Here is a 28,000-nt window from a genome sequence, read left to right on the forward strand (position 1 = left end):
GCTCGGACAGCCTCTGAAAACCTGCCCCAGGCTCCGACAGCCTGCCCCCAGCCTCTGACAACCTGCCCCCAGCCTCTGATAACCTGCCCCAGGCACTTCCAGCCTCTGACAACCTGCCCCAGGCTCTTCCAGCCTCTGACAACCTGTCCCAGGCTTCAGAAGCCTCTGACAACCTGCCCCTAGGCTCCGACAGCCTCTGACAACCTTCCCCAGGCTCCGACAGCCTCTGACAACCTGCCTCCAGCCTCTGATAACCCGCCCCCAGGCTTCGACAGCCTCTGACAACCTGCCCTAGGCTCTTCCAGCCTCTGACAACCTGCCCCCAGCCTCTGACAATTTGGTAGCCACTTTGGCTATTGGCCATTAGCTAATACGGGTTATGTGTGGAAGCTGCATTTGCATAGCTCACATCTTTCTAAGGTCACTGCACCTGCGCTGTGGCTTCAATCCATGTCAGTTGGGGGTCATGGAAAGGTCGCCATTAATTCCTAGGGGAAAACTTTTGCTTAAAATGTGATTTTTTTAAAAAAAAATACAAATCGGATCGACTCCAAAAATACATAGCACATCTGTCCCCACCGAGGGCTTCGAAACGCCGCCTGAACGGGGTCTCTGCGCCGAGCGGTTCGGGACGCATTAATTGCAGAAAACGCGGAGAAGTAGAATAAAATATAAGAAATCAGATTACAATATGTTGCTTGAACCTAGAGGTTCAAGCACCATAATAATCTCTAAATTATTCATATACCTCTTAGAAAGTGATGTTTCCATAATAACCTGTGAGCATCCTGGATGTGACAGTCATTGTGCTTTTTATTGTTTTCATGCCGCAGATTATAGTGTTAAAAAATGACCAAAGACATAAGCTTACCGGCATAAGACCTACCTTATCGGTGCGCGCACATCGCTGAAAGGACATCTTTTTCCTGTCATCGGCATGATTCTCAGGAATACAGCCTGACGGGACAAGAGCCTGCACAAGTACATCTTTTAGGCCGGAGTCACACTGGCGAGGAATACGGGTGCGTGAGAGGCGCAAAAAGCACGCATTAGACACGGACCAATGATTCTCTATGGGGTCACTCGCACCAGGCGTATATTTCTCCTCCGTATCCTACGCTCCGTGCCACTCGCAGCATGCTGCGATTGTCAGCGTACTACGCCCGTAGCACGCCAATGCAAGTCAATGGGTGCGCAAAAAATACGGATTACACACTGACCACACGTGTGACCTGCGAGCAATACGCAGGTCTTTTGGCTGGTGAACAGGAAATGGGCCAATCCATCATCAGGAAGCGTAGACATGCAAATGAGCTCAAAAAGCGCTCCAGACATCCAGGAAGTACGCCTCCACGGAGTACAGCAGCAGCATGGCGTCCACTTACATAAATGTGGAGATGCTAATTGTGCTGGTGCAGGAGCGTCCAGAAATATGGGACCCACGCGACGCAAACTATGCGAACCGCACACGAAAGGAGGCGTCATGGAGGCGCATCTGTCGCCAGATGTACCATGACTTCGGTGACAGACCACGTGAGGAGCAGCAGAAAATTCGTAAGTGCAACCATAAAAATATAATTAACGTTAGCGCGCGCTATAAAATGACTCTACAATCAGCACCCCCCCCTTCCTGGGCATGTAATTTTAGCCTCATGAGGCCGTTACATTAGGATGTGACACGTGGCTTCACACAGCCATAATTAGGGGTTAGGCCACAAGCTCCTCATCCTCCTAGCCACAAAAATTATTTTCAGGGGAGCTAATGAGACCCTGGGTATCGGCCCAATTACATATGCCACCATGGGTAGAACGCAAACCCCATAAGGCCCCATGCCTAGACTACTGTTTGAAAATGTGACCACTCAAATATGTGATTTTGACAATCTTTCCTGTCACATTGCAGTGGAAGATGTGATGAAACGGTGGAGAAGCATTCGGGACCAATACCGCCGGGAACGCCAGCAGCGGTCCAGGAGTGGGGATGCTGGCCATGTCAAGCGGAAATATATATATTATGACCGGCTGAACTTCCTCGCCCCAATTCTGGCTCTGAGACCGTAAGTACATACCTCACACCACATGACACAAAAACATTACACAAATACTTTACAGGGACAAAAATATTGATGTATTTTTGCCTCTGTTCTATTTCATAACAGAACTCAATCCAACCTTACGGATCGAGGAACGGCCTCAGAGGCAGAGCCCGTTATTGATCCTGTAGGGGATGAGGTGGCTGGCCCATCTTCTCCCCCTACAAGAAGGATGTCTGAAGAGGAGGCATCACAAGAGCACACAATGGCTGCCCGACACAACACACCACCAGGACGGTCTGCAGCTGCAACCTCACCCATCCTGGAAGAGATGGGCAACTTGAGCAGCAGCCCAACTGCCCAGATCAGGCCCTCCCCACAGGCTGCTCTAGCAACACGGCGAATAAGAAGAAGGCGCCAGGTCGCCATTCAAGAGATCAGGACCAATGTGGACACTGGGGTGCTGAATTACCTGTCCAGAGTCACTACAGATGATGGTGAGGAGGCCTATGCACGTAGCCTCACCCTTTACCGTGCCCTTACCCGTGAGGTCAGGCTCCGTATTAGGGGGTGTATTCAGATCCTGCTTGATGCAAGCACCCCCCCCAATACCCCATATGAGGTGTTTGAATTTCTGGAGAGGTGGCAGCTCTCGCCAAGAAATTTAATGCGCATGAGACCATCCACACAGATGCTTGCTCAAGCAGGGTCTGAACAGCCCCTAATACGTGGGCCAACACCTCAACCCCTTCCTCCCCCTAACAATCCTTCTATTCCGCAGCCCCAAATGTCTTCAGCAAGCCAACCCCACCAATATGGCCACTTGTACCCACCCAGTGTTGGAGGCTGGTCCCAACCTGGTTGGGGACGATCTGGCTATCTTGGTGGGTATGATCCACGGGCCTACCATAGCCAACAAGAAGCCCCTCACCATCATCATTATTACTCTGGGCAGTATCACCAACAGGCCCAGGAGGCTGGACAACAACAGCATCATGGGCAACAGTATGGCCCCACACAGGGCGATGTTGGCCACAATGTCCAGCAGCACCCACAGGCTGTTCCTCCCCGTTCCCCTTCCCCTACATACGAGGATTTATGAATCCAAACTTTGGAGATGTCCAGTGACATGTAACTGGTGCTTCTAATCTAGAGAAAAAAACAGGTGTTCTCCTTCACCAACATTTAGAACATAATTTAACACTCACATTTGTAAACAATGTTTTCCAAACATATGAATAATCCATCATGACAGGCAACGCTACCTCACGCCTTTCACACAGATATTACATGTGTGTATAAAAGAGAATATTTAAATGCGCTATACTGTTACCTGAAAGGATGAAAATACACTAATCACTTGTTAATGCATAGTAAAGGTGTGCTTGCCTTTAGTTAAGTAGTCAACTTTGTTATTAGCATTCTCTAGTAAACCAATTTGAGGCGAACAGCATTCACAATATCACGCTCTCTCTATGTCTTAACAAGTGAGTTTTGTATTTTCATCCTTTCCAGTATAGCATGCTTAAATATTGTCTGTTCTACAGACAGGTAATATCTGTGTGAAAGATGTGAGGTAGCCTTGCCTGTCATGGTGGAATCTTTCTATGTTTGGAAAACATTATGAGGAAATGTGAGTGTTATCTTATTGACTTTATTTAGGTGATGGAGCTCACCCTTTGTTGCCTAATCAAGGTTAATGTAGGCATGCAGCAATGTTGTTATTGCATAATGTTTGTTGCAGTTTTTTTCTGTTATGTTAATGTTACATCAAGTTAACGAAGGCCCAAAGGGTCATTTTGGCCATTGCCAAATTTGTGTTATGGCAAAATTATGTTTGCCTTTAAGCAAAACCCAAAAAACAAAAAGGCAAAACTAAAAATTTGTGTACTCTAGTTAACGTCTCTGTGTGATTTCTCACTATCCCTCACAACATACTAACAGACACCAACCAATGCAAAGAAACACTCATAGAATCATAACAAGGCTTGAGTAATATATATTTAGACACACTTTGAACCAAAAATAATTAGAACATAGACACAGCATTCTCTTGCCAAGAAGTAGCCCCCTCAGGTGAGATAAAGTAATTAGTGAATATATCACGCACTTTGAGGCCAGAGAGCGGTCTACGTTGAGGGATGATAGGTGGTCTCACCCTGCGCACATTGTCCGGCCTACGCACAACACCATCAGAGGAGGAGCAATCATGTATCCTGGTGAAGTTATGCAGAACAACACAGGCTTTCACAACTTCATTCACATTTTGCTCACTCAACTGAATGGCAGACTGGAGTACCCGCCATTTGGCACAAAGAATCCCAAAGGAACACTCCACCAGTCGCCTAGCACGTGATAGGCGCAAGTTCAAAATTCTGCGCCGGTGGTCAAGGTTGCGCCGGGGATATGGCCTCATGACATTACGTGATAACTGAAAGGCCTAATCTGCCACAAGGACATAAGGGACTGATTGTTCGGGGGAGCCTGGTAGCTGGCGTGGTGGTGGTAGATCCAACTGGTTGGTGCGTAGCCGCCGACCCATTATGGAAGTATTGAAGACTCTAGAGTCTCCCGTCCTTCCATAGGCCCCAATGTCCACAATTATAAACTTGTATTGAGGGTCTACCAGAGCCAACAATACAACAGAAAAGTATTGCTTATAATTGAAGAATTGGGACCCTGAGTTCGGCGGCTTACGCACCCTGATATGTTTGCCATCCAGGGCCCCAATACAATTTGGAAACTGGCAGTCCTCCTCAAAGTCCCTTGAAATCCTTAAACAGTCTTCCATCCTGGGCTCGGGTAGGACCACCTGATGGAGTCTTGTCCAGATTTGTGCACATGGAGACCTCACTATGCCTGAATTGGTGGACTTTCCAATGAGAAACTCATGGTGGAGCGCGGCATAAGACAGGCCAGTGGACAGGAAGCTGGAGAACAACAGAAATAGTCCAGGTTAGAATGGCTAAAGTAAAAAAAAATCAGTTACATGCCGACCAAACTTGGTAGGAAATGAGAGAGAACAACACACACATATTTGGTGGCACAATGACTAAGTGATATGCAGTACATATTAGATGTAACATTGTGCTGTGTCAGGTGAAACATATTTTGAGTAAGATTAGGGTATTAAACATTGTCCAAGAAGGCCAAAAAACATAAATTAACACACACATTATGAACATAGAGAATGTGGTTGTGGAGTACATACCGTATTGTGAGTAGAAGTCGCTCCTCTGCAGATATGGCTTGGCGCATCCTAGTGTCCTGAAATGTGATCCCAGGGCGCACTGTCTCCAAGAGGTGATCAAATGTGGAAATGCTCATTCGACAGTACTGGTAAAATTTTTCCGGATGCTCCCGCAGAGACGAATAGAGGCGGTGAAAATGCCCTCTTGTGAGTCGTTGCCTCAAAAGTGGATGTACCCACATGCGTCTCCTCCTCCGCGGATCCACTTTCACAGGATATGGTTGGCCAAAGCGCCGTGACAAAAGCCAAGTAAAGAGAACCTGCTCGGTTGCATTGAATGTCAGACCCTCTGCCATGCTGCACAAAGAACACCAACACACCTCGTGAAAGCAAGGTGAGAAATGTACAGAATGTAGGCAGCCACCTATATTTCTGAGTGTCTAAATAGGGTGCAGGCTAATGATTTAAATTGTTTGCAGGCCTCAAAACCGTTAAATGTCCATTTTGCAAGGCTGCGAGAAAATCTCGCCATACGGATTGCATACGGATTGCATACGGAGACACACATGCGCAAAATACGCGACCTCACCTTGCTTACGGATGACCTACGGACCACTATTTTGTGGTCATTGATCCGTATTACGCATGTAAAATACGGAGCGTATTTTGCGCAGGTTAGTGTGACTCCAGCCTAATTGTTTTATACTGTGACGATCCCACATTTCTCTGCAGAACAAGGCAGCCAAATGTCAACAAGGGACGGCAAAATAACCCAACCAGATGTAGAACCGTATGGTGCCTTAAACAGGTTGTCCACCACTTTGCTTTTATTTTACAATGGCTACAGCAGCGGAAGCAGCCGTCATGGAGCCTGGACCAGAAGAGAAAGAAATTAGATTGGCATCCACCGCCAAAAGGAGGACAACATGGCCTGCTGTATCGTGCATCGGCAGGGGTCCAGTAGGCAAGTATAGCGGTTTTATTTTAGGCCAACTACAAGCCCATTATTAAGATAAAATAAAGTGGTGGACAACCCATTTGAACCAAAATAAAGCATTCACAAACCCAGTTTCCCTTTCATCTGGATCAGATGATAGACTAGAAATCATTAGCAGAAGATTGCCAACAGTAATCTTTAAAGGGACTGTCTCATCTTCTTAAAGGCTATCAGATTCATGCTGCCCTATACTCCGGCAACAGGAATTGGACACTGCTGCACTCAGTGCTGTGGAGTCATAGCTGAGATGAATCTGTGCTGCACTTTATGTACATGCTCAGTAGTGAGGCAGGGCTGTGGAGTCATAGCTGAGATGAATCTGTGCTGCACTTTATGTACATGCTCAGTAGTGAGGCAGGGCTGTGGAGTCATAGCTGAGATGAATCTGTGCTGCACTTTATGTATATGCTCAGTAGTGAGGCAGGGCTGTGGGAGTCATAGCCGAGATGAATCTGTGCTGCACTTTATGTACATGTTCAGTAGTGAGGCAGGGCTGTGGGGTCATAGCTGACATGAATCTGTGCTGCACTTTATGTACATGCTCAGTAGTGAGGCAGGGCTGTGGGGTCATAGCTGAGATGAATCTGTGCTGCACTTTATGTATATGCTCAGTAGTGAGGCAGGCTGTGGAGTCATAGCTGACATGAATCTGTGCTGCACTTTATGTATATGCTCAATAGTGAGGCAGGGCTGTGGGGTCATAGATGAGATGAATCTGTGCTGCACTTTATGTATATGCTCAGTAGTGAGGCAGGGCTGTGGAGTCATAGATGAGATGAATCTGTGCTGCACTTTATGTACATGCTCAGTAGTGAGGCAGGGCTGTGGAGTCATAGATGAGATGAATCTGTGCTGCACTTTATGTATATGCTTTAGTAGTGAGGCAGGCTGTGGAGTCATAGCTGACATGAATCTGTGCTGCACTTTATGTATATGCTCAGTAGTGAGGCAGGGCTGTGGAGTCATAGATGAGATGAATCTGTGCTGCACTTTATGTACATGCTCAGTAGTGAGGCAGGGCTGTGAGGTCATAGCTGAGATCAATCTGTGCTGCACTTTATGTACATGCTCAGTAGTGAGGCAGGGCTGTGGAGTCATAGCTGACATGAATCTGTGCTGCACTTTATGTACATGCTCAGTAGTGAGGCAGGGCTGTGGAGTCATAGCTGAGATGAATCTGTGCTGCACTTTATGTACATGCTCAGTAGTGAGGCAGTGCTGTGGAGTCATAGCTGAGATGAATCTGTGCTGCACTTTATGTGCATGCTCAGTAGTGAGGCAGTGCTGTGGGGTCATAGCTGAGATGAATCTGTGCTGCACTTTATGTACATGCTCAGTAGTGAGGCAGGGCTGTGGAGTCGTAGCTGAGATGAATCTGTGCTGCACTTTATGTACATACTCAGTAGTGAGGCAGTGCTGTGGGGTCATAGCTGAGATGAATCTGTGCTGCACTTTATGTACATGCTCAGTAGTGAGGCAGTGCTGTGAGGTCATAGCTGAGATGAATCTGTGCTGCACTTTATGTATATGCTCAGTAGTGAGGCAGGGCTGTGGAGTCATAGCTGAGATGAATCTGTGCTGCACTTTATATATATGCTCAGTAGGGGGCAGTGCTGTGGAGTCGTAGCTGAGATGAATCTGTGCTGCACTTTATGTACATGCTCAGTAGTGAGGCAGGGCTGTGGAGTCATAGCTGAGATGAATCTGTGCTGCACTTTATGTACATGCTCAGTAGTGAGGCAGTGCTGTGGGGTCATAGCTGAGCTGAATCTGTGCTGCACTTTATGTACATGCTCAGTAGTGAGGCAGTGCTGTGGGGTCATAGCTGAGCTGAATCTGTGCTGCACTTTATGTACATGCTCAGTAGTGAGGCAGTGCTGTGGGGTCATAGCTGAGATGAATCTGTGCTGCACTTTATGTACATGCTCAGTAGTGAGGCAGTGCTGTGGGGTCATAGCTGAGCTGAATCTGTGCTGCACTTTATGTACATGCTCAGTAGTGAGGCAGGGCTGTGGAGTCATAGCTGAGATGAATCTGTGCTGCACTTTATGTACATGTTCAGTAGTGAGGCAGGGCTGTGGGGTCATAGCTGAGATGAATCTGTGCTGCACTTTATGTACATGCTCAGTAGTGAGGCAGGGCTGTGGGGTCATAGCTGAGATGAATCTGTGCTGCACTTTATGTATATGCTCAGTAGTGAGGCAGGCTGTGGAGTCATAGCTGACATGAATCTGTGCTGCACTTTATGTATATGCTCAGTAGTGAGGCAGGGCTGTGGGGTCATAGATGAGATGAATCTGTGCTGCACTTTATGTATATGCTCAGTAGTGAGGCAGGGCTGTGGAGTCATAGATGAGATGAATCTGTGCTGCACTTTATGTACATGCTCAGTAGTGAGGCAGGGCTGTGGAGTCATAGATGAGATGAATCTGTGCTGCACTTTATGTATATGCTCAGTAGTGAGGCAGGCTGTGGAGTCATAGCTGACATGAATCTGTGCTGCACTTTATGTATATGCTCAGTAGTGAGGCAGGGCTGTGGAGTCATAGATGAGATGAATCTGTGCTGCACTTTATGTACATGCTCAGTAGTGAGGCAGGGCTGTGAGGTCATAGCTGAGATCAATCTGTGCTGCACTTTATGTACATGCTCAGTAGTGAGGCAGGGCTGTGGAGTCATAGCTGACATGAATCTGTGCTGCACTTTATGTACATGCTCAGTAGTGAGGCAGGGCTGTGGAGTCATAGCTGAGATGAATCTGTGCTGCACTTTATGTACATGCTCAGTAGTGAGGCAGTGCTGTGGAGTCATAGCTGAGATGAATCTGTGCTGCACTTTATGTACATGCTCAGTAGTGAGGCAGTGCTGTGGGGTCATAGCTGAGATGAATCTGTGCTGCACTTTATGTACATGCTCAGTAGTGAGGCAGGGCTGTGGAGTCGTAGCTGAGATGAATCTATGCTGCACTTTATGTACATACTCAGTAGTGAGGCAGTGCTGTGGGGTCATAGCTGAGATGAATCTGTGCTGCACTTTATGTACATGCTCAGTAGTGAGGCAGTGCTGTGAGGTCATAGCTGAGATGAATCTGTGCTGCACTTTATGTATATACTCAGTAGTGAGGCAGGGCTGTGGAGTCATAGCTGAGATGAATCTGTGCTGCACTTTATATATATGCTCAGTAGGGGGCAGTGCTGTGGAGTCGTAGCTGAGATGAATCTGTGCTGCACTTTATGTACATGCTCAGTAGTCAGGCAGGGCTGTGGAGTCATAGCTGAGATGAATCTGTGCTGCACTTTATGTACATGCTCAGTAGTGAGGCAGTGCTGTGGGGTCATAGCTGAGCTGAATCTGTGCTGCACTTTATGTACATGCTCAGTAGTGAGGCAGTGCTGTGGGGTCATAGCTGAGCTGAATCTGTGCTGCACTTTATGTACATGCTCAGTAGTGAGGCAGTGCTGTGGGGTCATAGCTGAGATGAATCTGTGCTGCACTTTATGTACATGCTCAGTAGTGAGGCAGTGCTGTGGGGTCATAGTTGAGATGAATCTGTGCTGCACTTTATGTACATGCTCAGTAGTGAGGCAGGGCTGTGGAATCATAGCTGAGATGAATCTGTGCTGCACTTTATGTACATGCTCAGTAGTGAGGCAGTGCTGTGGGGTCATAGCTGAGCTGAATCTGTGCTGCACTTTATGTACATGCTCAGTAGTGAGGCAGTGCTGTGGGGTCATAGCTGAGCTGAATCTGTGCTGCACTTTATGTACATGCTCAGTAGTGAGGCAGTGCTGTGGGGTCATAGCTGAGATGAATCTGTGCTGCACTTTATGTACATGCTCAGTAGTGAGGCAGTGCTGTGGGGTCATAGCTGAGATGAATCTGTGCTGCACTTTATGTACATGCTCAGTAGTGAGGCAGTGCTGTGGGGTCATAGCTGAGATGAATCTGTGCTGCACTTTATGTACATGCTCAGTAGTGAGGCAGTGCTGTGGGGTCATAGCTGAGCTGAATCTGTGCTGCACTTTATGTACATGCTCAGTAGTGAGGCAGGGCTGTGGAGTCATAGCTGAGATGAATCTGTGCTGCACTTTATGTACATGTTCAGTAGTGAGGCAGGGCTGTGGGGTCATAGCTGAGATGAATCTGTGCTGCACTTTATGTACATGCTCAGTAGTGAGGCAGGGCTGTGGGGTCATAGCTGAGATGAATCTGTGCTGCACTTTATGTATATGCTCAGTAGTGAGGCAGGCTGTGGAGTCATAGCTGACATGAATCTGTGCTGCACTTTATGTATATGCTCAGTAGTGAGGCAGGGCTGTGGGGTCATAGATGAGATGAATCTGTGCTGCACTTTATGTATATGCTCAGTAGTGAGGCAGGGCTGTGGAGTCATAGATGAGATGAATCTGTGCTGCACTTTATGTACATGCTCAGTAGTGAGGCAGGGCTGTGGAGTCATAGATGAGATGAATCTGTGCTGCACTTTATGTATATGCTCAGTAGTGAGGCAGGCTGTGGAGTCATAGCTGACATGAATCTGTGCTGCACTTTATGTATATGCTCAGTAGTGAGGCAGGGCTGTGGAGTCATAGATGAGATGAATCTGTGCTGCACTTTATGTACATGCTCAGTAGTGAGGCAGGGCTGTGAGGTCATAGCTGAGATCAATCTGTGCTGCACTTTATGTACATGCTCAGTAGTGAGGCAGGGCTGTGGAGTCATAGCTGACATGAATCTGTGCTGCACTTTATGTACATGCTCAGTAGTGAGGCAGGGCTGTGGAGTCATAGCTGAGATGAATCTGTGCTGCACTTTATGTACATGCTCAGTAGTGAGGCAGTGCTGTGGAGTCATAGCTGAGATGAATCTGTGCTGCACTTTATGTACATGCTCAGTAGTGAGGCAGTGCTGTGGGGTCATAGCTGAGATGAATCTGTGCTGCACTTTATGTACATGCTCAGTAGTGAGGCAGGGCTGTGGAGTCGTAGCTGAGATGAATCTATGCTGCACTTTATGTACATACTCAGTAGTGAGGCAGTGCTGTGGGGTCATAGCTGAGATGAATCTGTGCTGCACTTTATGTACATGCTCAGTAGTGAGGCAGTGCTGTGAGGTCATAGCTGAGATGAATCTGTGCTGCACTTTATGTATATACTCAGTAGTGAGGCAGGGCTGTGGAGTCATAGCTGAGATGAATCTGTGCTGCACTTTATATATATGCTCAGTAGGGGGCAGTGCTGTGGAGTCGTAGCTGAGATGAATCTGTGCTGCACTTTATGTACATGCTCAGTAGTCAGGCAGGGCTGTGGAGTCATAGCTGAGATGAATCTGTGCTGCACTTTATGTACATGCTCAGTAGTGAGGCAGTGCTGTGGGGTCATAGCTGAGCTGAATCTGTGCTGCACTTTATGTACATGCTCAGTAGTGAGGCAGTGCTGTGGGGTCATAGCTGAGCTGAATCTGTGCTGCACTTTATGTACATGCTCAGTAGTGAGGCAGTGCTGTGGGGTCATAGCTGAGATGAATCTGTGCTGCACTTTATGTACATGCTCAGTAGTGAGGCAGTGCTGTGGGGTCATAGTTGAGATGAATCTGTGCTGCACTTTATGTACATGCTCAGTAGTGAGGCAGGGCTGTGGAATCATAGCTGAGATGAATCTGTGCTGCACTTTATGTACATGCTCAGTAGTGAGGCAGTGCTGTGGGGTCATAGCTGAGCTGAATCTGTGCTGCACTTTATGTACATGCTCAGTAGTGAGGCAGTGCTGTGGGGTCATAGCTGAGCTGAATCTGTGCTGCACTTTATGTACATGCTCAGTAGTGAGGCAGTGCTGTGGGGTCATAGCTGAGATGAATCTGTGCTGCACTTTATGTACATGCTCAGTAGTGAGGCAGTGCTGTGGGGTCATAGCTGAGCTGAATCTGTGCTGCACTTTATGTACATGCTCAGTAGTGAGGCAAGGCTGTGGGGTCATAGCTGAGATGAATCTGTGCTGCACTTTATGTACATGCTCAGTAGTGAGGCAGGGCTGTGGAGTCACAGCTGAGATGAATCTGTGCTGCACTTTATGTACATGCTCAGTAGTGAGGCAGGGCTGTGGGGTCATAGCTAAGATGAATCTGTGCTGCACTTTATGTACATGCTCAGTAGTGAGGCAGTGCTGTGGGGTCATAGCTAAGATGAATCTGTGCTGCACTTTATGTACATGCTCAGTAGTGAGGCAGGGCTGTGTGAGTCATAGCTGAGATGAATATGTGCTGCACTTTATGTACATGCTCAGTAGTGAGGCAGGGCTGTGGGGTCATAGCTGAGATGAATCCGTGCTGCACTTTATGCACATGCTCAGTAATGAGGCAGGGTTGTGGGAGTTGCAGCTGAGATGAATCTGTGCTGCACTTTATGTACATGCTCAGTAGTGAGGCAGGCTGTGGAGTCGTAGCTGAGATGAATCTGTGCTGCACTTTATGTACATGCTCAGTAGTGAGGCAGGGCTGTGGAGTCGTAGCTGAGATGAATCTGTGCTGCACTTTATGTACATGCTCAGTAGTGAGGCAGGGCTGTGGAGTCGTAGCTGAGATGAATCTGTGCTGCACTTTATGTACATGCTCAGTAGTGAGGCAGGGCTGTGAGGTCGTAGCTGAGATGAATCCATGCTGCACTTTATGCACATGCTCAGTAATGAGGCAGGGTTGTGGGAGTTGTAGCTGAGATGAATCTGTGCTGCACTTTATGTACATGCTCAGTAGTGAGGCAAGCTGTGGAGTCGTAGCTGAGATGAATCTGTGCTGCACTTTATGTACATGCTCAGTAGTGAGGCAGGGCTGTGGGGTCATAGCTGAGATGAATCTGTGCTGCACTTTATGCACATGATCACTAGTGAGGCAGGGCTGTGGAGTCGTAGCTGAGATGAATCTGTGCTACACTTTAGGTACATGCTCAGTAGTGAGGCAGGGCTGTGGAGTCATAGCTGAGATGAATCTGTGCTGCACTTTATGTACATGCTCAGTAGTGAGGCAGGGCTGTGGAGTCATAGCTGAGATGAATCTGTGCTGCACTTTATGTACATGCTCAGTAGTGAGGCAGTGCTGTGGGGTCATAGCTGAGATGAAGCTGTGCTGCACTTTATGTACATGCTCAGTAGTGAGGCAAGGCTGTGGGGTCATAGCTGAGATGAATCTGTGCTGCACTTTATGTACATGCTCAGTAGTGAGGCAGGGCTGTGGGGTCATAGCTGAGATGAATCTGTGCTGCACTTTATGTACATGCTCAGTAGTGAGGCAGGGCTGTGGGAGTTGTAGCTGAGATGAATCTGTGCTGCACTTTATGTACATGCTCAGTAGTGAGGCAGGGCTGTGTGAGTCGTAGCTGAGATGAATCTGTGCTGCACTTTATGTACATGCTCAGTAGTGAGGCAGGGCTGTGGAGTCGTAGCTGAGATGAATCTGTGCTGCACTTTATGTACATGCTCAGTAGTGAGGCAGGGCTGTGGGGTCGTAGCTGAGATGAATCCGTGCTGCACTTTACGCACATGCTCAGTAATGAGGCAGGGTTGTGGGAGTTGTAGCTGAGATGAATCTGTGCTGCACTTTATGTACATGCTCACTAGTGAGGCAAGCTGTGGAGTCGTAGCTGAGATGAATCTGTGCTGCACTTTATGTACATGCTTAGTAGTGAGGCAGGGCTGCGGAGTCGTAGCTGAGATGAATCTGTGCTGCACTTTATGTACATGCTCAGTAGTGAGGCAGGGCTGTCGAGTCGTAGCTGAGATGAATCTGTGCTACACTTTAGGTACATGCTCAGTAGTGAGGCAGGGCTGTGGAGTCATAGCTGAGATGAATCTGTGCTGCACTTTATGTATATGCTCAGTAGTGAGGCAGGGCTGTGGAGTCATAGCTGAGATGAATCTGTGCTGCACTTTATGTACATGCTCAGTAGTGAGGCAGTGCTGTGGGGTTGGAGGTGACATGAATCTGTGTTGCACTTTATGTACATGCTCAGTAGTGAGGCAGGGCTGTGGGGTCATAGCTGAGATGAATCTGTGCTGCACTTTATGTACATGCTCAGTAGTGAGGCAGGGCTGTGGAGTCGTAGCTGAGATGAATTTGTGCTGTCCTTTATGTATATGCTCAGTAGTGATGCAGGGCTGTGGAGTCATAGCTGAGATGAATCTGTGCTGTCCTTTATGTATATGCTCAGTAGTGAGGCAGGGCTGTGGGGTCGGGAGTCAGGGAAATTGAGGAGTCAGGAGTTTGACTTACTGACTCCACAGCCCTGCCTTTAACTAGGCATGCTACATTTGTGCCTTATACTTACAGCTGTTACAGAGGTAGAAGTATGGCTAGACGTATACACAAGCAGTATGTACGGTTACAACAGCCAGAGAAAATGCTTGAGGGAGCCACCTTGAGGCGGAGACACATGTCTGTGTTATGTACGATATCTTCTGTGTGTAAAGCATGCAGCACCTCCTAAATTAATGGGATCCTAATAATGTTATACACATGTGGTGGAAATAGTCACCACATAAGCTGACCACAGCGCAGATTTTAAATCTGCATGTGAATTCTCAACAAAATCTGCATGTAACACATTTGGATTTTGTTATGGAACATCTGCATCAAATCTCCAATGTGTGCATGTATCACAAGGCTAACGTTGCATTATGGGTATTTGGTACATTTTTGATGTTGCATTTTTTTAGCTGCGGTTTTTGTCTCTTTTTGTTATGTCATGTTTTAATTACAGTTGCTTTGTTATGGAATCTTCCAGTTACTCAACTGTGATAAACTTGCGCAGATTACATTTTCTTCATCTCAAAGTCTTTGCGGAAAATCCACAAATAAAATGCAAGAGGAATTAACATGTTGCAGACTTCAAAATCACTCACAAGATGGTGACGCGAAACCAGAGTGACCCCAAAAAATGGTGAAGACACCGGAGGGTGAGTATATGACCAGGGGCTGGGGATTTACATCTTTTCTCACCCCTGGAGTGTCACTAATCCAGTGGTGAGAAGAAAAAAACCCCCGCAATAAACAGATTAGTTTGCTAATGTGTATTTTGCTGCAGGAAATGTGGATATAAAGCCGCATTTACACTACATGTGAACACGGCCTTACAGTGGCATCATGGTGGATGAAAAGCGATTGGCTGCAGCCATCAATGTGTGGAAGGCACGTGATCGCTGAACAGTTAGTGACTGGGAGCACCGGTGTGGGATCCATCCTGACATGTTTTACTATGAGGAAAACCCACAACATATGGCTGCGCCATACGGGAATCCGGCCATGATGACTGCTGTGCACCACAGAGATCAGCAGCTCTAGGGGAGACTGACAGCTGTTTATCCCGCTGCTCCCGATTGGGGAGGTGAGGGGGAGAAAACTGACGGGACTGGTCAGCAGGACATAGAACTAGAGAGGTGTCTGACCGATGGGACTGGCCAGCGGGACACAGAACTAGAGAGGAGTCCGACCGACAGGACAGGCCAGCGGGACACAGAACTAGAGAGGAGTCCGACCGACGGGACAGGCCAGCGGGACACAGAACTAGAGAGGAGTCCGACCGACGGGACAGGCCAGCGGGACACAGAACTAGAGAGGGGTCCGACCGACGGGACTGGCCAGAGGGACGCAGAACTAGAGAGGTGTCTGACCGACAGGACTGGCCAGCGGGACACAGAACTAGAGAGGAGTCCGACTGACGGGACAGGCCAGCGGGACACAGAACTAGAGAGGAGTCCGACCGACGGGACTGGCCAGAGGGACGCAGAACTAGAGAGGTGTCTGACCGACAGGACTGGCCAGCGGGACGCAGAACTAGAGAGGAGTCTGACGTCTGACCGACGGGACTGGCCAGCGGGACGCAGAACTAGAGAGGCTTCTGACCGACAGGACTGGCCAGCGGGACGCAGAACTAGAGAGGAGTCTGACCGACGGAACTGGCCAGCGGGACGCAGAGGAGTCTGACGGGACTGGCCAGCGGGACACAGAGGTGTCTGACGGGACTGGCCAGCGGGACACAGAGATGTCTGACAAGACTGGCCAGCGGGACACAGAGATGTCTGACGGGACTGGCCAGCGGGACACAGAGGAGTCTGACGGGACTGGCCAGCGGGACACAGAGCTAGACGGTTGTCGGACGGGACTGGCCAGCGGGACGCAGAGGTGTCTGACGGGACTGGCCAGCGGGACGCAGAGGTGTCTGACGGGACTGGTCAGTGGGACGCAGAGGTGTCTGACGGGACTGGCCAGCGGGACGCAGAGGTGTCTGACGGGACTGGTCGGTGGGACGCAGTGACGGGACTGGTCAGCGGGAAGCAGAGGTGTCTGACGGGACTGGTCAGCGGGATGCATAGGTGTCTGACGGGACTGGTCAGCGGGACGTGGAGGTGTCTGACGGGACTGGTCAGAGGACGCAGAGGTGTCTCATGGGACTGGTCAGCGGGTCGCGGAGGTGTCTGACGAGACTGGTCAGCGGGACGCGGAGGTGTCTGACGGGACTGGTCAGCGGGACGCGGAGGTGTCTGACGGGACTGGTCAGCGGGACGCGGAGGTGTCTGACGGGACTGGTCAGCGGGACGCGGAGGTGTCTGACGGGCCAGCTTCTGCTCTGTATCTAGCTTCAACACGTGGGGAGACTGCTCATCTGCAGCTCTGAGCTCTACGGCAGCCGGGGAGGATCAAAATCAGCGAGAAGCGTTACGGCATGTATGGCTGCAAGAGCGAAAGCTCCCCCTGCTGGATACTACTGGGTACCACTCCGCACATGCGCAGGTGCAGCCCACCGCTGACTTGTAGTTGGTGTTTTTTCACAAAGATTCCTTTTTTTCTGGCCACAGCTGCAGGATGTGAATATTTTGTCGCCTTCCTGTTGGATTTTTCATTTGGCTAAAAATTACTCACTGAATGAGAGAACATTGAGAAGTGGGGATTAGTCATCTGAGGCGACGTTCACGCATATAGCCCGTACATCCTACAACGCTGTCTGCAAAGGAAAAATACACAAAACGGCACTGTTTTTTTTTACATAATGTAAATGTAACGGAATAGAAAAAAGTGGTGTAAGGGAATCTTCAGTAGGTTCTCACCACCTAATCTGAGAGCAGCATGATGTAGGGACAGAGACCCTGATTCCAGTGATATATAGCCAGGGTCGGTCTGGAGCCCCAGCCCCAACTTCTGCCTCCTTCATTAGTTTGGCTGTGCATCCCCGGCAATCTAATAGCGTGCACGCAGTGGTGCACACTTTATTCTAGAGCCGGCAAAGATGACTAGGCTGCGCAAGTGGTGTGAAGTGCAGCGGCAGCACCTGCCCTCCCTGCTGGCTTCTAGGAAGAGCGTGCATGCCGACCCTCGCTTCAGGCTGCACAGGTGACTGCCAGAGTCTGAGAGGAGACAGCACAGACAACAGCTCACCTGCTTCCTGCACAGTCCACAGCTCCTCTTCTTCTACATCACCCTGGACAGCGTTATCAGTGCTCTAAAGCTGATTGGCTGCAATACAGCCAATCAGCATTAGTTTTGTTTGTGTGAGCTCAGAGCACAACTAAGGCAAGGAGCTGTGCTGTGATTGGTCGGCTGTCCTGCCCAAGCAGCACACAGCAATTTTATATAGAGGAGCAGCAGAGGGACAACGCTGATGGCTGCAGTGCAAATGTGAGTACATAAAATATATGATGCCTGCAGCCACTGAGGCAGTTAGGCAAGGGGGCCCCATGCAATCTAAAGGTGACACGGGAGGGGGCCCACATGACCTTTGTAATTCCCTGTGGGCCCCCTTCCTCCACTGTTTCACCTCTAATTCCCTGTGGGCCCCCTTCCACCACTGTTTTACCTCTAATTCCCTGTGGGCCCCCTTCCCCATTGTGTAAATCACCTCTATTTTACTGTGGATCCCTTTACCCCCTCTGAGCAGGCACAAAGGAAATTAGGTGACACCATGGGGAAGGTGGCCCACAGGAATATATAGACTATATAGTATATAGAGGATATGTCCCGTGTGGTGTAGTATATAGAGGATGTGTCCCATGTGGTGTAGTATATAGAGGATATGTCCCGTGTGGTGTAGTATATAGAGGATGTGTCCCATGTGGTGTAGTATATAGAGGATGTGTCCCGTGTGGTGTAGTATATAGAGAGTGTGTCTCGTGTGGTGTAGTATATAGAGGATGTGTCCTGTGTGGTGTAGTATATAGAGGATGTGTCCCGTGTGGTGTAGTATATAGAGGATGTGTCCCGTGTGGTGTAGTATATAGAGGATGTGTTCCGTGTGGTGTAGTATATGGAGGATGTGTCCCGTGTGGTGTAGTATATAGAGGATGTGTTCCGTGTGGTGTAGTATATAGAGGATGTGTTCCGTGTGGTGTAGTATATAGAGGATCTGTCAGCTCTCCTGTGTGGTGTAGTATATAGAGGATCTGTCGGCTCTCCTGTCTGGTGTAGTATATAGAGGATCTGTCAGCTCTCCCGTGTGGTGTAGTATATAGAGGATGTGTCCCGTGTGGTGTAGTATATAGAGGATGTGTTCCGTGTGGTGTAGTATATAGAGGATGTGTTCCGTGTGGTGTAGTATATAGAGGATGTGTCCCGCGTGGTGTAGTATATAGAGGATGTGTTCTGTGTGGTGTAGTATATAGAGGATCTGTCAGCTCTCCTGTGTGGTGTAGTATATAGAGGATGTGTCCCGTGTGGTGTAGTATATAGAGGATCTGTCAGCTCTCCTGTGTGGTGTAGTATATAGAGGATCTGTTGGCTCTCCTGTCTGGTGTAGTATATAGAGGATCTGTCAGCTCTCCTGTGTGGTGTAGTATATAGAGGATCTGTCGGCTCTCCTGTGTGGTGTAGTATATAGAGGATCTGTCGGCTCTCTTGTGTGGTGTAGTATATAGAGGATCTGTCAGCTCTCCTGTGTGGTGTAGTATATAGAGGATCTGTCAGCTCTCCTGTGTGGTGTAGTATATAGAGGATGTGTCCCGTGTGGTGTAGTATATAGAGGATGTGTCCCGTGTGGTGTAGTATATAGAGGATGTGTCAGCTCTCCTGTGTGGTGTAGTATATAGTGGATCTGTCAGCTCTCCTGTGTGGTGTATATATAGAGGATCTGTCAGCTCTCCTGTGTGGTGTAGTATATAGAGGATCTGTCAGCTCTCCTGTGTGGTTTAGTATATATAGGATCTGTCAGCTCTCCTTTGTGGTGTAGTATATAGAGGATCTGTCAGCTCTCCTGTGTGGTGTAGTATATAGAGGATCTGTCGGCTCTCCTCTGTGGTGTAGTATATAGAGGATCTGTCGGCTCTCCTGTGTGGTGCAGTATATAGAGGATCTGTCAGCTCTCCAGTGTGGTGTAGTATATAGAGGATCTGTCAGCTCTCCGGTGTGGTGTATATATAGAGGATCTGTCAGCTCTCCTGTGTGGTGTAGTATATAGAGGATCTGTCGGCTCTCCTGTGTGGTGTAGTATATAGAGGATGTGTCAGCTCTCCTGTGTGGTGTAGTATATAGAGGATGTGTCCCGTGTGGTGTAGTATATAGAGGATGTGTCCCGTGTGGTGTAGTATATAGAGGATGTGTTCCGTGTGGTGTAGTATATAGAGGATGTGTCCCGTGTGGTGTAGTATATAGAGGATGTGTCCCGCGTGGTGTAGTATATAGAGGATGTGTTCTGTGTGGTGTAGTATATAGAGGATCTGTCAGCTCTCCTGTGTGGTGTAGTATATAGAGGATGTGTCCCGTGTGGTGTAGTATATAGAGGATCTGTCAGCTCTCCAGTGTGGTGTAGTATATAGAGGATCTGTCGGCTCTCCTGTCTGGTGTAGTATATAGAGGATCTGTCAGCTCTCCTGTGTGGTGTAGTATATAGAGGATCTGTCGGCTCTCCTGTGTGGTGTAGTATATAGAGGATCTGTCGGCTCTCTTGTGTGGTGTAGTATATAGAGGATCTGTCAGCTCTCCTGTGTGGTGTAGTATATAGAGGATCTGTCAGCTCTCCTGTGTGGTGTAGTATATAGAGGATGTGTCCCGTGTGGTGTAGTATATAGAGGATGTGTCCCGTGTGGTGTAGTATATATAGGATCTGTCAGCTCTCCTGTGTGGTGTAGTATATAGAGGATCTGTCAGCTCTCCTGTGTGGTGTAGTATATAGAGGATCTGTCGGCTCTCCTGTGTGGTGTAGTATATAGAGGATCTGTCGGCTCTCCTGTGTGGTGCAGTATATAGAGGATCTGTCAGCTCTCCAGTGTGGTGTAGTATATAGAGGATCTGTCAGCTCTCCTGTGTGGTGTATATATAGAGGATCTGTCAGCTCTCCTGTGTGGTGTAGTATATAGAGGATCTGTCGGCTCTCCTGTGTGGTGTAGTATATAGAGGATGTGTCAGCTCTCCTGTGTGGTGTAGTATATAGAGGATGTGTCCCGTGTGGTGTAGTATATAGAGGATCTGTCGGCTCTCCTGTGTGGTGTAGTATATAGAGGATCTGTCGGCTCTCCAGTGTGGTGTAGTATATAGGATCTGTCATGTGTGATATTTTTATATAACTGCATGGTGGGCCCCAAAAATGATTTTTCTCTGGTGAGCCCAAGGTCATCCAGTCCGACGCTGTTTACACATATATAATGTCCCCCACAGACCCCCATACATAATGTTCCCACATATATAATGTCCCCCACAGACCTCCATACATAATGTCCCCCACTGGCCCACATATGATATAATGTCCCCTACATAATCACATATATAATGTCCCCCACAGACCCCCATACATAATGTTCCCTCATATATAATGTCCCGCACATAATGTAATGTCCCCCACATACTCACATATATAATGTCCCCCACAGACCCCCATACATAATGTTCCCACATATATAATGTCACGCACATAATGTAATGTCCCCCACATACTCACATATATAATGTCCCCCACAGACCCCTATTTATAATGTTCTGTTCCCACATATATAATGTCCCCCACAGACCCCCCATATATAATGTGCCCAAATATATAATGTGCCCCATAGATCCGCCCCAGTCAGTGGCCAAATAACAAAAAGAAAAAATACAAAACCTTATACTCCTCTAATCCAGGCTCCGGGACCACCACAGCCTCCATCTCCTCGTCTGTCTCTTCTCTCAGCCGATGCTGGCCAGTGCCATGCAGTGACGTCATCGTGACACCGGCCTGCAACGGTTAGAAGTAGCCTGCGTCCTGCTGAGGTAACAAGGGGAGCTCCTTAGTTTCTGTCCTGGGCGGTGCTGACAGAGCAGGGAGGTACCGACGGCTGGGGGCAGGGAGCGGTGTTAGGGACCGCCTGCGCTGCGGCCGTCTCTTGGCTGGTGCCGGATGGAGGAACCTGATGGCGACGCTGGCACATGACAGCTGGTGACTTTTTTTATTTTTTTAAATTGCGCCCTCTACCGCCCGGTAAGTGAATACACAGGACATATAATGTTCGGCTTTCTGCTGCTCTCTCCTGCGCTCCCTCTACTAGTACTAGCGGCTGCTGGTAGCCGTAATGTCGCCGTTAGTACCAGGATGTCCATATTTCTAGAGTCTACCCTGTGCACAATAGCAGTGATTCTGGGGCTCATCCTGTGTTGTGATGTTTGGGGTGGTTCTATCAGAAAGAAGCCTCTAAATAAATATTTATTACAGGTCACAAACAAGTAAGATGTTTTCAATGCAGTGAACATAATGTACTTCTGTAGGAGAAATTGCTGTGCTCGTCCTGGAATTCTCTCTTCTCTTATGACATCATCGCCTTCTCTTTATGACATCATCGCCTTCTCTCTTATGACACAGTTCCATCGCCAGTCGCACCAGTTGCAGCCGATCGCTGGAGCAGAGCAGTCGTCTCCCCGGCAGTTGTGTCCAAACAAGACCAGAGTTTTCTCCAGGCCACAGATGGAAGATTTGGATTTACTAAGTGACGGATAAGTATCAGTGATCCGTTTCTGTATTCCTCCCTCCGCTGTCTTCCCGCCATCCTGGGGACACATTCACACACACAGATTATGGCCTGGATTTGTGTTTTGGCATTTGTAAGCCAAAACCAGGAGTGTGTTCAAAACACAACAAAGGTGCTGATCGCTCCAAAATAGGTTCCATCTGTTTAGGTTTCACTCCTGGTTTTCTCTTAAAAATACTGATGTGATCCATAGTGTACTTGTGATGGACGTACATGTGTAGTGTAGATGTGCTGTCCTTTTACACACAGTATGTGTAGTGTAAGTGTAGTGTTAGTGTATAGGTATGTGTATATGACGTGTGCAGTTTATAATAAGTGTACAGGTGCTTCTCACAAAATTAGAATAACATCAAAAAGTTATTTCAGTTCTTCAATACACAAAGTGAAACTCGTATATTATATAGAGCCATTACACACCGAGTGATCTATTTCATGGGTTTATTTCTGTTAATGTTGAGGATTTTGGCTTACTGCCAATGAAAACCCAAAAGTCATCTCAGTGAATTAGAATACTTTATAACACCAGCTTGAAAAATGATTTTAAAATCCAAAATGTTGGCCTACTGAAATGTATGTTCAGTAATTGCACCTCTAAATAAATATTCCAGATTATAAAATATATTATTACAATATTTTCAATGCAGTGATCATAATACATTTCTGTAGGAGAAATTGCTGTGCTAGTCCTGGGATTCTTTCTTCTCTTATGACATCATCGCCTTCTCTTTATGACATCATCGCCTTCTGCCTTATGACACAGCTCCATCGGCCAGCCGCACCAGTTGCAGCCGATCACTGGAGTCGTCTCCCCGGCAGTTGTGTCCAAACAAGACCAGAGGTTTCTCCAGGCCACAGATGGAAGATTTGGATTTACTAAGTGACGGATAAGTACCATTTACCCGTTTTCGTATTCCTCCCTCCACTGTCTTCCCTGACGTATAACTTTATAGGACCCCCGTACATAGGCCGCCGTACTGCAGTATACAAGCATTGCAGCAGGTTTCACCCCTCACCCGGGATCATATCTGTTTACTGTGCGGCTGAAGCTGCAGGGACTGTGGGAGAAATGATAAAAGCACTATCCCATTACGGCTGCCATCCTGGGGCCACTTTCACACATAGAGATTATGGCCTGGTTTTGGAATTTGTAAGCCAAAACCTGGAGTGTGTGCAAAACACCACAGAGGTGCAGATCGCTCCAAAATAGGTTTCATCTGTTTAGGTTTCACTCCTGGTTTTCTCTTAAAACTACTGATGTGATCCATAGTGTACATGTGATGGATGTATGTGTAGTGTAGATGTGCTGTCTACTTAGACACAGTATGCGTGGTGTAAGTATATAGATATGTGTATATAACGTGTGCAGTTTATAATAAGTGTATGCGACTATGGTGCAGTGTATTACTGTATGTGTCATGGATAACCATTCTGTTCAGCATCTACCATCCTATCTACATACATACACATACATATATGAGCTCATTTACCTGATGTTGAGATCTGATTTCTCTCCATGCTGCATACATTGATTAAAGGGAATCTATCACCTATTTTTTGCCCTATGAGATGTGGCCACCACCATCAGGGGCTTATCTAGAGCATTCTGTACTGCTGTAGATAAGCCCCTGATGTAACCCGAAAGATAAGAAAAACGAGTTAGATTATACTCACCGGGGGGGGGGAACGATCTAGGTCCGATGGGTGTCGGGGTCCGGGTCCGGCACCTCCTATCTTCTAGCGATGATGTCCTCCTCCTTGCTTCATGCCACGCTCCTGCACAGGCGTACTGATCTGCCCTGTTGAGGGCAAAGCAGAGAACTGCAGTGCGCAGGCCCCGGGAAGGGTCAGAGAAGTCCGGCGCCTGCACACTGCAATACTCTGGTCTGTCCTCAACAGGGAAGATCAGTACGCCTGCGCAGGAGCGCGGCATGAAGCAAGGAGATGGACGTCATCGCTAGAAGATAGGAGGCGCCGGACCCGGGCCGTGATTCCCAGCGGACCCGGACTGCATCGGACCGCCCCCCCCCCTCCGGTGAGTATAATCTAACTCGTTTTTCTTATCTTTTAGGTTACATCGGGGGCTTATCTACAGCATTACAGAATGCGCCCGCCGAAATCTGTTTGTATGTTCTCCCCGTGTTTGTGTGGGTTTCCTCCCACATTCCAAAGACATATTGATAGGGGATTTAGATTGTGAGCCCAATCGGGGATAGTGACAATAATGTCTATAAAGCGCTGTGGATTTAATGGCGCTATATAAATGAGTAAAATAAATACATACACTGTTTGCTAAACTCACGCACATAGCTTTCCTCCATACCTAAAAAATTCATATATGCAACACATACAGCTCCTCTATGTACACTCACTCAAATATATATATCAACACAACCCCTGTATACATTACCACAATTTGAAATTCCTTTCAAGAATGTGATCACATGCTGTGAAAGGGCCTTCAGCTACACAGGACGTGCAGTATCCCTGCAGGTGCCAGTTTCATTCTCTCCAGTACAGCACCGATCAGAAAGATCAGTGTGGGGCAAGAACAGAGAAAACAGTTCTCTCAGTGATCAGGAAGGATGTTGTCAGCATTCTGCTCATTCAGAATAAGCTGCCTCTGGACTGTAACACACATACACATTTTAGTAAGATTTTTCTTTGCTAAATATGCGTCTTATTATCTAGTTGTGATACAGGAGTTAAAAAGTACAATTGTTTACAAAGAGTCAAAACCTAGAGTTTTAGCATCCTGGGTTCTTTTGTGGTGCCTTTACCACTGATAAGATGTCACATCCTTGCCTATAATTTTAATATTTTTCCAGTAAGCTTTATATGCCTGACAGCCGCTTTATATGGCATATTGAGATGTAATTAATTATTTGGGACCCGTTAAATGCCATTGATGGTGCCCATTTCAGGAGATGGATGGTGAAGGCCACCTCATTATATATTAATACCTACTAAAAAATGAAGTAGTGTAGGTCAGGCATAGAGAAAATGGAAGTTTTGTAAATACATGTTACAACTAGTGTTTAATAGGCTGACCTCACATGTAGAGTTTCCATGATATACCTTCCAGCTACTTTATCTAAATTAGAAGCAAATTGTTTGAAGATTACTTCTACCTAAACGGCAGAAAGCGCACCTATCTTGCTGATGGATAGGACAGCTTGAGGGGATATGGAGGAGGCTGTTTTTTTGATAGGTGTAATGTAAACATTTTGCTATTAATTTATGTAAATTTTCAAAGTTTTCTAACTATTAGACACACCATAATTTTAAACACACCCCCAGGTTTGCTTAGTAAAAATATAGGATAAAAACTTTTGCAACTAATTAAAATTTCCCACAGGTGTAAATTTGTAGGGGATTTGATAACACTAACTTTACTGCTGTAGGGAAGAATATAGTGGATGGAGATCTATTGTTAGTATTTCTCTGCAGCATGTATATTATACATGTGTACCTTTGCCGCAGGCAGTTTATATGCATTCTCTGGAGCACATACGTAACATCACTACTGCATGCACAGTATATGCACACTAAGCTCTGCTATGCATACACACATGTCTGCAACATACATACACACATTTCAGTTACACACAGCTGTCTTACATACACACACCTCTCCAACACACACACAGCTCGGCTACATATAAACACACAGCTCTTCTATGTTCACACACACACACCTTTCCTATATAACACTCAGCTCTCACACATACACATATACAGTTTTTGCACATTCAATTGCAGCTCTTCTACTTACACAAACACAGCTACCCAAAAACAAACACGGCTTTGAAACATGCACACACACATATGTGCTACTTACATCAGCACGATAGCTCAGTGGTTAGTCCTTCAGCGATGGGGTCCTTAGTTCAAATCCCACCAAGGACAACATCTGCAAGGAGTTTGTATATTCTCCCCGTATTTGCGTGGGTTTCCTCCTACATACCAAAGACATACTGATAGGAAAGTTAAATTGTAAGCCCCATCGGGGACAGTGCCAATAATGTCTGTAAAGCGCTGTGGAATTAATGGCGCTATATAAATGAGTAAGGAGTTTGAAAGTTCTCCCCGTGTTTGCGTGGGTTTCCTCCCACATTCCAAATGCATACTGATAGGGAATTTAGATTGTGAGCCCCATCGGGGACAGTGCCAATAATGTCTGTAAAGCGCTGTGGAATTAATGGCGCTATATAAATGAGTAAAATAAATACATTCACTGTTTGCTAAACACTCGCACATAGCTTTCCTCCATACACAAAAACTCATATAAGCAACACATACAGCTCCTCTATGTACACTCACACAGATATATATTTATATATATATATATGTAGATATACACACACACATATACATCAACACAACCCCTGTATACATTACCACATTTTGAAATTCCTTTCAAGATTGTGACTGATCACATGCTGTGAAAGGGCCTTCAGCTACACAGGACATGCAGTATCCCTACAGGTGCCAGTTTCATTCTCTCCAGTACAGCACCGATCAGATAGATCAGTGTGGGGCAAGAACAGAGAAAACAGTTCTCTCAGTGATCAGGAAGGATGTTGTCAGCATTCTGCTCATTCTGAATAAGCTGCCTCTGGACTGTAACACACATACAAATTTTAGTAAGATTTTTCTTTGCTAAATATGCGTCTTGTTGTCTAATTGTGATACAGGAGCTAAAAAGTACAATTATTTACAAAGAATCAAAACCCAAAATTTTAGCATCCTGGGTTCTTTTGTCACATCCTTGCCTATAATTTTAATATTATTCCAGTAAACTTTTTTATGCCTGACAGCCTCTTTATATGGCTTATTGAGATGTACAGTTGTGGCCAAAAGTATTGACACCCCTGCAATTCTGTCAGATAATACTCAGTTTCTTCCTGAAAATGATTGCAAACACAAATTCTTTGGTATTATTATCTTCATTTAATTTGTCTTAAATGAAAAAAACACAGAAGAGAATGAAGCAAAATATTGATCATTTCACACAAAACTCCAAAAATGGGCCAGACAAAAGTATTGGCACCCTCAGCCTAATACTTGGTTGCACAACCTTTAGCCAAAATAACTGCGACCAACCGTTTCCGGTAACCATCAATGAGTTTCTTACAATGCTCTGCTGGAATTTTAGACCATTCTTCTTTGGCAAACTGCTCCAGGTCCCTGATATTTGATGGGTGCCTTCTCCAAACTGCCATTTTTAGATCTCTCCACAGGTGTTCTATGGGATTCAGGTCTGGACTCATTGCTGGCCACCTTAGAAGTCTCCAGTGCTTTCTCTCAAACCATTTTCTAGTGCTTTTTGAAGTGTGCTTTGGGTCATTGTCCTGCTGGAAGACCCATGACCTCTGAGGGAGACCCAGCTTTCTCACACTGGACCCTACATTATGCTGCAAAATTTGTTGGTAGTCTTCTGACTTCATAATGCCATGCACACGGTCAAGCAGTCCAGTGCCAGAGGCAGCAAAGCAACCCCAAAACATCAGGGAACCGCCGCTGTTGTGAGTTCATTTTCCCCTTTACCACTGAGGCCCGATGAACTCCCTCTTCTAGTAAAGAAAGATAGTGAGCCTGATTATCAGGCATCTGGGTCTAATGATGATGATTGGCTGAGTGGAGTTTCTGACTGGATATAAGGCTGTCCACGCCCGTCTGCTCTGCGGGTGATTTCTCTGTGGATCCTTGGATACCAGTCTGAATTCCTGCTCTCCAAAAGCTAAGTTTTCTGCTCTTCCGTTTGCATTTGTACGTTGTTTTTGTTTTTGCTGGATTTCTGTCATTCCCTGCTGGG

General features: G+C 47.0%; 1 pseudogene; it reads right to left on the bottom strand.

The window, feature by feature from the left end:
* Window positions 1-21,386, bottom strand: part of LOC141096278 (pseudouridylate synthase 1 homolog) — a 33,417-nt pseudogene extending 12,031 nt beyond the window's left edge.
* Between the last annotated feature and the right edge of the window lie 6,614 nt (window positions 21,387-28,000).

The sequence above is a fragment of the Dendrobates tinctorius genome, unplaced genomic scaffold (genome assembly GCF_039654945.1).
Source record: "Dendrobates tinctorius isolate UK_male_01 unplaced genomic scaffold, ASM3965494v1 ptg000073l, whole genome shotgun sequence".
Classification (NCBI taxonomy): Eukaryota; Metazoa; Chordata; class Amphibia; order Anura; family Dendrobatidae; genus Dendrobates; species Dendrobates tinctorius.